This window comes from Mandrillus leucophaeus, unplaced genomic scaffold (assembly GCF_000951045.1).
Source record: "Mandrillus leucophaeus isolate KB7577 unplaced genomic scaffold, Mleu.le_1.0 Scaffold694, whole genome shotgun sequence".
In the NCBI taxonomy this organism is placed as follows: domain Eukaryota; kingdom Metazoa; phylum Chordata; class Mammalia; order Primates; family Cercopithecidae; genus Mandrillus; species Mandrillus leucophaeus.
Window position 1 is genome coordinate 1,553,099 of NW_012107519.1, and position 12,446 is coordinate 1,565,544.

The following is a 12,446-nucleotide window of genomic DNA, read 5'->3' on the forward strand; positions in this document are numbered from 1 at the left end:
GAGATTGAGAATCAATTCACGCATTTAAAAACATTTATACTTTATTTTACCTGCTCATTTGTTTTCTTTTGCCATTTTTTATTGAGTTGTTGATTTGCTTATTTATTTGTAGGAGCTCTTTGTATATTAATAAAGTTACTCCTCAGTTATTTCAGTTGAAAATTTTTTCCAATCTGTCGTTTATATTTTCTCTTTCTTTAGGATATTTTCTGTTTCTATGAAGACATATCTTTTTATTTTATTGTCAAACTTGTCTATCCACTGAACATTAGAATAAGTTTGTACAATTTAAATATATTTTAAAACTCTTAGCATTTTTATTAGGATTACAGTATATGTCTAGATTAATGGATAATTATCATCTGTATAATGTTGAATCTTCTTGTTCAGGGATGTACCATGTTTTCCACTTGTTAAGGTGGTCTTTTATGGCCTCTGATAGTGTTGTAAAGTTTTCCCTATGTAAGTTTTATACTTTTGTGTGTGTGAATTTTTTCCCAGGTATTTTATCTTTTTTGTTGTTATTATAAAAGAGACCGTTTTTGCCATTATATGTTCCAACTAGGCTTCAGATATAAAAAGACTACTGATTTCTGTATATCAATATTGTGCCTAAAAACTTAACTCCACTCTCTTAGTGTTTTAAACATTTTCAGATTAGGCATGGTGGCTCACACCTGTAATCCAACACTTTGGAAGGGTCACTTGAGCCCAGGAATTTGCTTGAGCCCAAGAGTTTGAGACCAGCCTGGGCAACATGATAAGTACTCATCTCTAGTGAAAAAATGAAATTAGCTTGCCGCGGTGGTATACACCTGTAATCTCAGCTACTTGGGAGGCTCACTTCAGCCCAGGCATTCCAGTCTGCAGTGAGCTATGATTGATCTACTGCATTCCAGCCTGGGCCATTGGTTGATTGTATTGGGTTTTTCAGGTAAACAATCATATTATCTGCAAATAATAATTTTATGCTGGCTTTGGACTTATACTGATATAGACATTATAGATGCATTTTACCATGTTAAGGAATTTTTCACTTATTTTTATTTTATTGGGGTTTTTGAAATCAGGAATTGATATGATCATCAACTATCAATTCTCAGCTTCGGCTTACCGGACCTATCAGCAGCACATGGCACAACGGATTGCATCCTCCTCTGGAATACACTCTCCTCATTTGGTCTCCAGGTCACCACTTCCCTTGGTTTTCATCCTCTCTCATTAATCGTCCCCTCTTAATTTCATATCCTAGTTCCCCCTTGTGTTCCTAATGTCTCAATGTTTAAGACTGGAGTTTATTCTTTACAATTCTTATTTCTCTGATGATTTCATCCCAGTTTCAGGGGCCTTACGTGACCATCACCAATGACTACAACATTGAAATCCCAGCCCAGACCTACCTCCTGAGCTCCAGATTCCTACATCCAGCATCTCCACTTGATGTCTCATGGATATCTCAAAATGCACACACCCAAAACTGAGCTCTTGGTCTTTCCCTGCAGACCACCTGCAGCGCTTCCTGCCTCACTGATGCACTCTATTCTTTCAGGTGCCCAGGCCCTAAGCCCTGGAGATATCCTTGATTCCCTTTTCCTTCTAACATTGTTCAGTACACTGGGAAATACTGTTGGTTTCACCCTCAAATGTATCCCAGAATCTGTCTGCTTCCCACCATCTTCTCTTCTACTGCCCTTGCCCAAACCTCCATCATCACTTCCCTGGATTGCTGCGACAGTTTCCCAGTGGGTCTTCCTTTTCCCACCCTTGGCCACTCAACAGCCTATTCTCAACACAGCAGCTAGAGATTCATTAAAACCTAAGCAGGTCACACTGGCTCCTCTTTTCAGAGCTTTGCAGGGCTTCTGTATTCAGTAAGAATAAAACCAAAGAACACGCAGGGGCCTATAAAGCCCTATGCAATCACCCCACTTTGACAGCCCATTTCCTTCCTGACCTCAGACTTCATCTCTTATTTCTCACCCCATTCTCACCACTCCAGTGCTCTGGCCCTTTGCTGTACCTTGAACATGCCATACATGCTCCCTTCTAGGGCACTCGCACTGGCATTCTCTCTGCCTAGAACAGACATTTTTCAAAATATGGAGGTCTGATTCTCTTACCTCCTCCACATCTGCCTAGATCTTATCACCTCAATGAGGCCTGCTCTGAAGCCCTTTCTAAAAATTGTACCCTACATACCCATCTCACTCTAAAACTTCCAGTGCCCCTTCCCTGCCTCTGTTTTTCCCATAATACTTGTCATATTCTATTCTGTCATTCAATTATACATTATGCTTATCATTTTTATCTGTTTCTTCCAAATGGAATGTAAATGCCATGAGTACAAGAATCATGGCTTGTTTATTTACAGATTTTAATACTTAAAACAGTGCTTGACATATAATAGGCACTTAGTATTTGTTGAATGAATAAATTTATGATCGGTAGGCTCTTCTTCATGGCTTATTTCATCCATGAGAATCCTCTTTCATCCCTGACTCTGATGGTCTAGGTCATTCCCAGTGCAGCCTCTTTCCTTGCAGGGCCCTTGGAACACTGAGCCCCAGCCATACCTTCTCAATCTTAGATTGCTCAAGCTCCACCCCCTACCAGGCCACTGTGTTCAGCAAACTGTGGACACAGTCTCCCAGGGAAGCCCCTCTTGTCCAACTTGAGATAAGAGTGCCCACCTCGCTGTACCCAAAAGGATGGAGGAAGAGAGACTCATCTTCCAAAGCAAAACTTTCTCTAATTGCCAAGATCACTATTGACATCTCCCTCTTCATTTAAAGTCTAGAGTTGTGGCCAGGTGCTGTGGCTTACACCTGTAATCCTAGCACTTTGAGAGGCCAAGGTGGGTGGATCACCTGAGGTAAGGAGTTTGAGGGCAGCCTGGCTAACATGGTGAAATCCCATATCTGCTTAAAGTACAAAAAAAATTAGCTGGGCATTGTGGCAGGTGCCTGTAAGCCCAGCTACTCAGCAGGCTGAGAGAGGAGAATCGCTTGAACCCGGTAGGCAGAGGTTGCAGTGAGCTGAGATGGCGCCACTGCACTCCAGCGTGGGTGACAGAACGAGACTCTGTCTCAAAAAAATAAAAAGTAAATAAAAAAGACTAGAGTTGTGGTCAGTTAGGAGCAATTAAGAAGTAAACCTCAGACCACACCTTTGTAAGTCCTGCAACACTAGCCTTGTATCTCTTTTTAAAATACAAGAGCACTTTTGTCTTTTGAGTTGGGGTACCAGTGTAAACTGAAACAGAGACAGTCTTACTTTAACATTTTGTCACATATGATTCCATAAACAACATAGAAAATTGTTCTGTGTGTTTGTAACTTACAGTGAATAGTTTCACAGTTGGTGTTACACTCCACAGTTTGATTTTTCTCAATCAGCATTATGCCTTCAAATGCTATTCATATTGATACACAAAGATCTAGGTCATTCATTTTAATTGTTGTCTAATATTCCATTGTATACTGTAATCTACTTATCCATTACTCTACACATGGATATTTGAGTTATTTTCAATTTTTTATTATTACCAACTGCAGTAACATCCTTTTACCCACTCCCTTGGGTACCAGACAAGTAACATATTCAGGATATACACTTAGAATTGAATTTGTTGAGTATGCACACTTCCAATTTTAAGAGCTATTGCAAAATTATTCTCCAATTTACACTCCCACAAGCAAATTACTAGAATTCCCTTTTCTTTGAATATTCACATCCCTGCCAACAGTGGCTATGATCACAATTCTTATTTTTTACCAAATTTCTGAGTGTAAAATAGCATCTCACTGTTTAAGATTGAATTTTCCTGATTACCAGTAAAGCTGAGCATCTTTTTGTGTTTTTTAATTGAAATTTTAATTGAGATAATTACAGATTCATATGCAGTTATAAAAATAATATAGCAAGAGCTCTTGTTCATTTTGCCTGGTTACTGCATGGTAATAGTTTGCAAAACTGTAATATAAAAATCCATATCCAGCATATTGACATTTATGCATCAACCAGTCATACTTAGATTTCTGCAGTTGTACCTATACTCACTCATTTGTGTGTGAGCTAGTTTTTAAAAATTTGATTATTAAAATTTCCTTTCCTAAGTATTGACCGCTTATATCCTTTGATGTTTTTCTTTTAGATTTTTTGGTCTTTTTAATTGACATATATTTTACACAATAATCTTTAGTTTGGCTTATATGTCACAAATATAGCATCTCTGTTCTTTCTATTGTCACTTATATTTGAATTTTGTTTATTGTGATGTTTTAAAAATTAGAGTGATCAAATTTAATAATTTATTTTGTTTCGAAACAAGCTTTTGCGGATTTTGTTCACGAAATCATTGTTTACCGTGAGATCACAGTGTTCTCTAATATTTTCTTCTAATGCTTTTTAGGATTTTCTTACATTATGGTTTTAATCTATTGGAAAGTTGTTTTTATGTATGATGTGAGGCAGTGATCTAATTTTACTTTTTCTGTATGAAAAACAATTTTTCCTATGCAGCAATAATTGATTAGTTCATCCCATCTGTATTAAGTCATTCTTGTATTACCATATATATATATATAAAATACCTGAGGGCTGGACGCGATGGCTCATGCCTGTAATCCCAGCACTTTGGAAGGCCGAGGAGGGCTGATCACTTGAGGTCAGGAGTTTGAGACTAGCCTGGCCAACATGGTGAAACCCCATCTCTACTAATAAAAAGTATAAAAATTAGCCAGGTGTGATGGCTGGCGCCTGTAATCCCAGCTATTCGGGAGGCTGAGGCAGGAGAATCACTTGAAACTTGGAGGCGGAGGCAGTGAGCGGAGGTTGCACCACTGCACTCCATCCTGGGCGACAGAGTGAGACTCCACCCACCGTACCCACACCCCCCCAAAAAAACCTAAGACTGGATAATTTATAAAGAAAAGAGGTTTAATTGGCTTGTGGTTCTGCAGGTTCAGCTACAAACCAATTAAATGCTGGTATCTGCTTAGCTCCTGGGGAAGTCTCAGGAAACTTCCTATCATGGTGGCAGGCAAAGGGGGAACAAGGCATCTCACATGGTGGGAGCAGGAGCAAGACTGGGGTCGGGGAGGTGCTACACATTTTTAAACAACCAGATCTCACGAACACTCACTTACTATTATGAGAATAAAACCAAAAGATGGTGCTAAACCATTCATGAGAAACATCTCTATGATCCAATCACCTCCCACCAGGCCCCACCTCCAGAACTGGTGATTACAATTCTACATGAGATTTGGGCAGGGACACAGATCCAAACCATATCACCATCCCTCAGATTTGATGTTGACTCCTCTGTCATGCACCTAAAGCCTGTGTGCCCTTGATGTCATTCCTAGGCTGTAGATTTTGATCCGATAATCTGTTTATCAATCCCTGCACAATACCATCTTGCCTTTATTACTATTATAGCTTCATAACTAATCTGGATATGACATAGTACAGGTCTATAATCTTTGTTCTCCTTTAAGAATAGTTTTAGCTATGGGCTCTTCTTGATTATTTTCTGACTTCTTTATGAATAATATAATTTTTAAAGTATCACGAAAGCTCCGTTGACTTCCTATTGACACAGAATTAATTTATAGGTGATAAATCTTCTACTGAGTTCTGCTTTTAGCTCATAATTTGAAGTGCAGTACTGAATAGTTTTAATCTCCACATTTTTTCCTCCTTAACAATTAATGGGTTTTTTGTTTGTTTGTTTGTTTTTTGAGACAGAGTCTGACTCTGTTGCCCAGGCTGGTGCCATCTCGGCTCATTTCAACCTTCACCTCCTGGGTTCAAGCGATTCTCCTGCCTCAGCCTCCTGAGTAGCTGGGATTACAGGGATGCAACACCACGCCTGGCTACTTTTTGTATTTTTAGTAGACAGCGGGTTTCACCATGTTGGCCAGGCTGGTCTCAAACGTCTGACCTCATGATCAGTCCTCCTCAACCTCCCAAAGTGCTGGGATTGCAGGCATGAGCCACCGTGCTTGGCCCAACAATTAAGGTTTGTAGACATATGCCCATTACCCCAAAAATATGACAGCAGTTGTTGTTTTTAATTGTCTTTTTCTTGTAGTTTCTAATTTATTTCACTGTGATTAGATAAGATGGCTCATGCGAATAGATCTTTGGAATTTGTTCAGCCTCTTCTCCTGCCCTAGTGTGTGATCAATTTTTTTACGTGTTTAATTAGGTCTTTAAAAGAATGAAATCCTGGACTCTTGACTACAAGGTTCCATGCCTACAAGGTTCCATGCCTACATCAAGCTTTTAAGTTATGCTATGCAAATCTACACTTTTACTAGTTTTATTTTTTCTACTTGATCTACCAGTTCCTGAGAGAAATGTATTAACATCTCTCACTATGATTCTGAATTAGTTTCTCTTTGTGATTCTCTCAAATTTTGTTTTATGTATTTTGAGGTCACTAGGTGTATGGAGGCTCACAATTTATATATTGTCATGGTGGACTGTCAAACTACTCCTTTGCTTTCAAAGATCCACAGATCCCAGAAAGCATCGATTTGTTCATGAATCACATAACAAAATATTCCAAACTGCAGGTCTTAGTATGTGATATGGTTTCGCTCTGTGTCCCCATCCAAATTTCACTTTGAATTGTAATAATCCCCACGTGGCATGGGAGGACCCAGTGGCAGGTAATTGAAACATGGGGGTGGGTTTTTCCCATGCTTTTCTCATGATACTGAATAAGTCTCATGATATCTGATGGCTTTATAAAGGGGAGTTCCCCTGCATATGCTCTCTTGCCTGCCACCATGTAAGATGTGACTTTGCTCCTTCTTTGCCTTTCATCATGATTGTGAAGCTTCCCCAACCATGTGGAACTGTGACTCAATTACACCTCTTTCCTTTGTAAGTTACCAGGTCTCAGTTATGTCTTTATTAGCAGCTTGAGAACAGACTGATACAGTATGCAATTAAACTACTCACTTGAGCCATGCTGCATAGTACTGTATGCTCCAAGTTGAGCAGCAATCGAAATTTATTTATTTTTCCTGTACACAAATACAGTGTAGAAAAAAGATAACTACATTTGAGATCTTTATTGTAAAAATCCTTAAAGAGTTCAAAACTTATTTTTTATTGCTTAACTTAAACATTATTCATTCAATATCAATCATTCTACTGCAAAAAATGTCAAAGAATACAGTTAATTTAAAGGAAAATATTGTCTCCCACTATCCCCAGCCCACTTTGATCTCATTAGACTCCTCACTGCCCTCCAAATGCACAGAGCTTCTTGAAGGGTTTGCTGCTTCCTGTATCCAGGTCTTCCTCTATACCTGTATATCATCTGGCAAGACCTGGCTCAAGACCCATTGGTGCCTCAGTATTATCTATGGGAAAGAACTCTGACATCAACTAGTCTTGGAATAAAATTCAACTTCAACACCCAATTGCTATGCGACTGTAGAGAGGTAAAGAAATATGGCTAGGTACTTTCTGTGTCTTAGTTTTTACACAGATAAAATGAGGATAAGACTTGCCCTAGAAACTGAATTGAATGATTACATTTTTAAAAATGGAATAGGATACTCCTAGAAATTAGCTATTTCCTCTTTCTTTTCCTTCTTTCAATCTGTTGTCTGGAGAATGTAGTGCACTGTGATTCTTTTCATCTCTGATCTCATATTAACTAGACCACAAAGTCTAGTTTGCAATTCATTTCCATTTTTTCAAATAAGTGAGTTTTGTTTCCCTAGCTGGACTGAGAAAGCTCCATGAAGACAGGGAATATTTCCTGTGTCTTTTTCTACCTCCTACAGAGCTTAGAATATTGAGTACATAGTAGGAGACCTGGAAAATAGTTGCTTTTTGATAGAAGATATAAAATAAAACCTGCCTAATTAATCTTTCTTCTTTTATTTAACTTTTGGTGGAGATTACAAATAAGAGAGGAAAACACCAACATAACAGCAAAGAAAGCAGCCTGGATTATTAGACCCTTTCCCACAGTCAGATTCCTGTACCCGTCTTACTAACAAGGAAAGCAATAAATAGGGGAAATATAAGCCCATAATTTCTGATATTCAGTTTTCTAGGAAAAAAGTCAAATTTCTTATTTACTGCTTGACCTTCTAGATGGAAATTTGAATGATTTTTAACAATTTCCTTTCTTTGGAAGGTTCCTATTGTAACAGGTACAAGTTTTCCAAGTATAAAAAGTCAATGCAAGCAGGTATCTGCGTTTAGCTGTGAAACTCTGAATCATCTTTCTATCCACAGACATTTGCAGAGGTCATGGAACTAGGGGACACTTCCAGGGGATGTTTGCAAATGAATAACTGAGCGAATAAATTAATGATGCACAAAAAACTTGTAAGCCAGAAACAGTGTTTACACCCATGAAGATTGGGATGTCTCCTTTCAGAGCTGTCCAGTCTAGGAATACACAACTGAGGTAGGCAGTGGCCTTGCCCCAGGGGAGCTCCAGTAGAGAAAGGAGCTGCTCTAAGGTGTTTAACCTCTCTAACAGAGCAACCTGGTGCCTGCAACAGCTATAGCTGGGGTTGCTTTTGATGCTGAGTTAGGCCGGGATTGGCCTGTAGCAAAAATGTGAGCAGCAAGAAATTTTGTTGTTAGTATTCTACCACCTTCCCTTTTGTGGTTCTTTGCCCTTCCTCCACTTCCTCCCTCAGGGTTCCAGCAACTAAGCCACACACCCATCTAAGAATCAGCATTCCATCTGTCCCCTCCAAAAGAAAAGAGAGTGGGTAATATTCGTACATTAAAGGTAATGAAATAAGATAAGAGGTAGAGAAAGGGGTAGAAGAGAACAAGGAAGAATAAATGACACCAACATCTATTTTATCCAGAAAAATGTAGGAGATATTGTGCTGGGCATTTTTCATACCTGAACTCATTTAAATATCATTTAACTCCCCCAATAACACCATGGACTCAGTATCATTATGCCCAGAGAAGTTAAGTAAGTTGCAAAAGTCCATACAGTTGGGAACAAAACACAAACCTCAAAATCATGTGTTTAATTCCAAAGTCAAAGTATCTCCATGACATATAACAAGTAAATAGTTTGAGTAATTTTCCAAATGATATTAGAGAACTGACAGATATGAGCTTAAAATACAGAGTGGCCATAAGATCTGGTGGCACAGATAAATCATTTCTTACAGATTGAACCCACTTGATTTCTTCTTCTGGGGTATGCTAATGATGCAGTTTTCTTCATTGAAAATCAGAGACACAAGTAAGGCAACACATCACATACACATGTATGGGGGATGATGAAATACTGCGTCAATGAAATGCATTACTTGCAATTCTGCACAGCACATTGAGTTATGTATTTTTACCAAGGGACAACACAATGAGTGTTATCATGTAATGTCATTGAACATGTCATATCTTTTTATATCAATTATCCATTTATCTTATAAAATTACCTGTGTTTCCAGACTTTATGGTTATCTTGTATAATCTAGGAATTAAGAGGTAATAATACCTTGAGCTCAAAGGAATAATTGAATGATTTCCAAGCGGTATGAGAGAGATAATTTGGGGGTAGCGAGAACTCCTAAAATCACAGTACATAAAGTGACCTGTTCTTACTCCATTTGGTTCTGGGTCACTTTTTACCTTGTGCTACTGAAATGGTCTGACTATATTGCCATGTCGTGCTGAATCTCCAAACTTCTCTATAGGAAAAGGGTGTTAGGAATCAGTGAGTCCCTGGCTAAGCGCAGTGGCTCATGCCTGTAATCCCAGCATTTTGGGAGGCCAAGGCAGGTCAGTCACCTGAGGTCAGGAGTTAGAGACTAGCCTGGCCAACATGGTAAAACCCCATCTCTACTAAAAATACAAAAATTAACCAGGAGTGGTGGCGCATGCCTGTGGTCCCAGCTACCTGGGAGGCTGCAGCAGGAGAATCACTTGAACTCAGGAGGTGGAGGTGCAGTAAGCCAAGATCACGCCAATGCACTCCAGCCTGGGTGACAGAGCAAGACTCTGTCTCAAAAAAAGAAAAATAAAAAAGAAAAGATATCAGTGAGTTCCTTATCCAAAGGCCCCAAATCCAAGCTCATCAGAGAATAATCAGCCCTGTACTCTTGTTATTGACCACTGTGGGATTACCTGAGGTACCGTACTTGGATCACATACCCCTCTCTCTGCCACCACTCCTCCAGCTTAATAGTATATGAAATAGAAAATGGCAAAGACTGGCGAAAATGGGAACAAAGGTTTGTTCCTCTTTTCTTAATTAAGCTGTGGTCCTTAGCACAAGTCTATAACATCGATCTTATCGAATCTCAATAAATGCTTACAACTCATCACTACTAAGAATCTAATTAGACATGTATTGCTTATGTAATTCTGAATTAATGGCATAGCAACAAGATTTATATCTCACATATCTGTTACACCTCAGCACTCTTTATTTTAATAATCAATTGATATTTCGTTAACACACATTAACTATCCTATTAAAACTAAATTAAATGCTATTCTGATTTGATTTTATTAAATACATGCTGGCAACACTAATGAGGTGCTGGCCATTTAAATCATGACAGGACCACCAAATTTGCAACCCTCTGTTAAGTGAAGTAATTTCACAGTGAAAAAAATGAGCAGATGTGTTGCTCAAGCTGACAATTTCATAAATACTTCAAATGAAGTCATGATGGATTTTCAACCAACATCTCAAAAGACTAAGAGAAACTCTCAGAATATGCTTCATTTTGAATAAGGCTGCGCTAAAGATGCCTTAAAGAAAAAAACACTTCACCCTCATCTCATGTTGTAAGGTCACTCACTAATTCTGAGAAGAGCAAGATAGTGTTGGTTCATGAAAGAATTTCAGTATTCTGGCAAAAATACTTCTGAAACAAACTAAACTGAATTCCTCAAACAGTTGAGTGTTTTGCTTTTGGTGCGGTACCAGATTTTGTTTCACCAAAGGAATGGAACTTAATAAATAAATTACTCAATAACTATTTTTTATTTAACAACTGAGTACCTGCCATGTCCCAAGCTAAATAGAATATGATTCTATCTCATAGGGACAAATATTCTGAAGCCTCTTCCACTTTCTATGATGGGTTATATGAGAAACTCAAAGCATGAGGGGTGGGCTGTGCCCTCAGGAAGTCAGCAGTCTTGTTAGGGAGGACTTGGAGTTCATCCATCAGGAGTCTGAACCCACTCCTGGAGGAAAGTCGCTAAGTAGCCCAAGTTTCTTGTAAAGTTCCTGGCATGTAAAACATGCTTAATAAATATTTGTTGAATGAATGAAAGCTTCCCTGGCACAATTAACTTGTGATTCTCTCATTCCAAGTCCTCATCCAGAATCACATCATTCGAAGTTCATTCTTCCACAATTGCAGACTCCTAGTCATAAAAGCCAAAAGGAAAGTTAGTAGAGTTGGTAGTGGTATCTAGGTGCCAGCAACAATAGTCAAAAAAAAGAAGTGGTTTCAACCATGGGTCCTGGCAAACAATTGTACTGGCAACTGTTCACTTATGTGCTGCCAAATTATGATTGACATGAGGAGCATCTTTTTCTACAACTGAAATGTCACACCATTCCAGCAATATCTGTAATTGGGATCATGAGCTGAGTGGGCAGTTCAGGTAAGGAATTATACATCCTGATTTGAATAGGACAGTCTCTGTTTTTATTTGTTTTCCTGAAGCAATTATTAATAGCACCAACTCTCAAGAGTGTCCTGGTTCAGATCATAAGTTATATAATCACCGTGAGTACAGGATAAAGCCTGATGAGCCAGAGGTATGGGGCAAGATTTCTATTTAAGAAAGTAGTTTGCACACACCACTTTTACCTTCCTACCTTTGTCAGCTATGTTCTCCTTTTCATATGGTTAATGTTTTTAATGCTCCAATTCTACAGTATAACTGTAGTTGTCTTCTGTGCTTTTTCTGTATGTTGACTCTAAAATTAAGAGTAATGATGACAGATTATGTTCCTAATTATAAAATGTTCTGGTTTTCTTCTATGTGGGAGGAATATGGATATGTCTTTGAACACCAAAGTTCTACTAAAATTCAGCCTCATGGCAAGGATGAAATGAAGGAGTTTCTGCATGCCATTTATTGGAACTTTTCAACCTAGTAAGACAACATTCAGTAAATCCCTTTAATTGGACAGAATGACTCAGGGAGAAGAGATTAAGGATGTTGGTCTCCTTGGAAATTCTGATAGATGCAAGGTACTAGCAATTAAACATATCTAGAGAGGCATATTTCAAAACAGAATAGAAATTCTTTGACAAGAATCAAGTAGATATGAAGTTAAGTTTTTTAAAGCATTGTACTATGAATAAAACTACTAGCCTAAATTTTAAAACATTGTTTAAGACTTAAAAAACGACACTTGCGGTGGGGCGCAGTGGCTCATTCCTGTAATCCCAGCACTTTGGTAG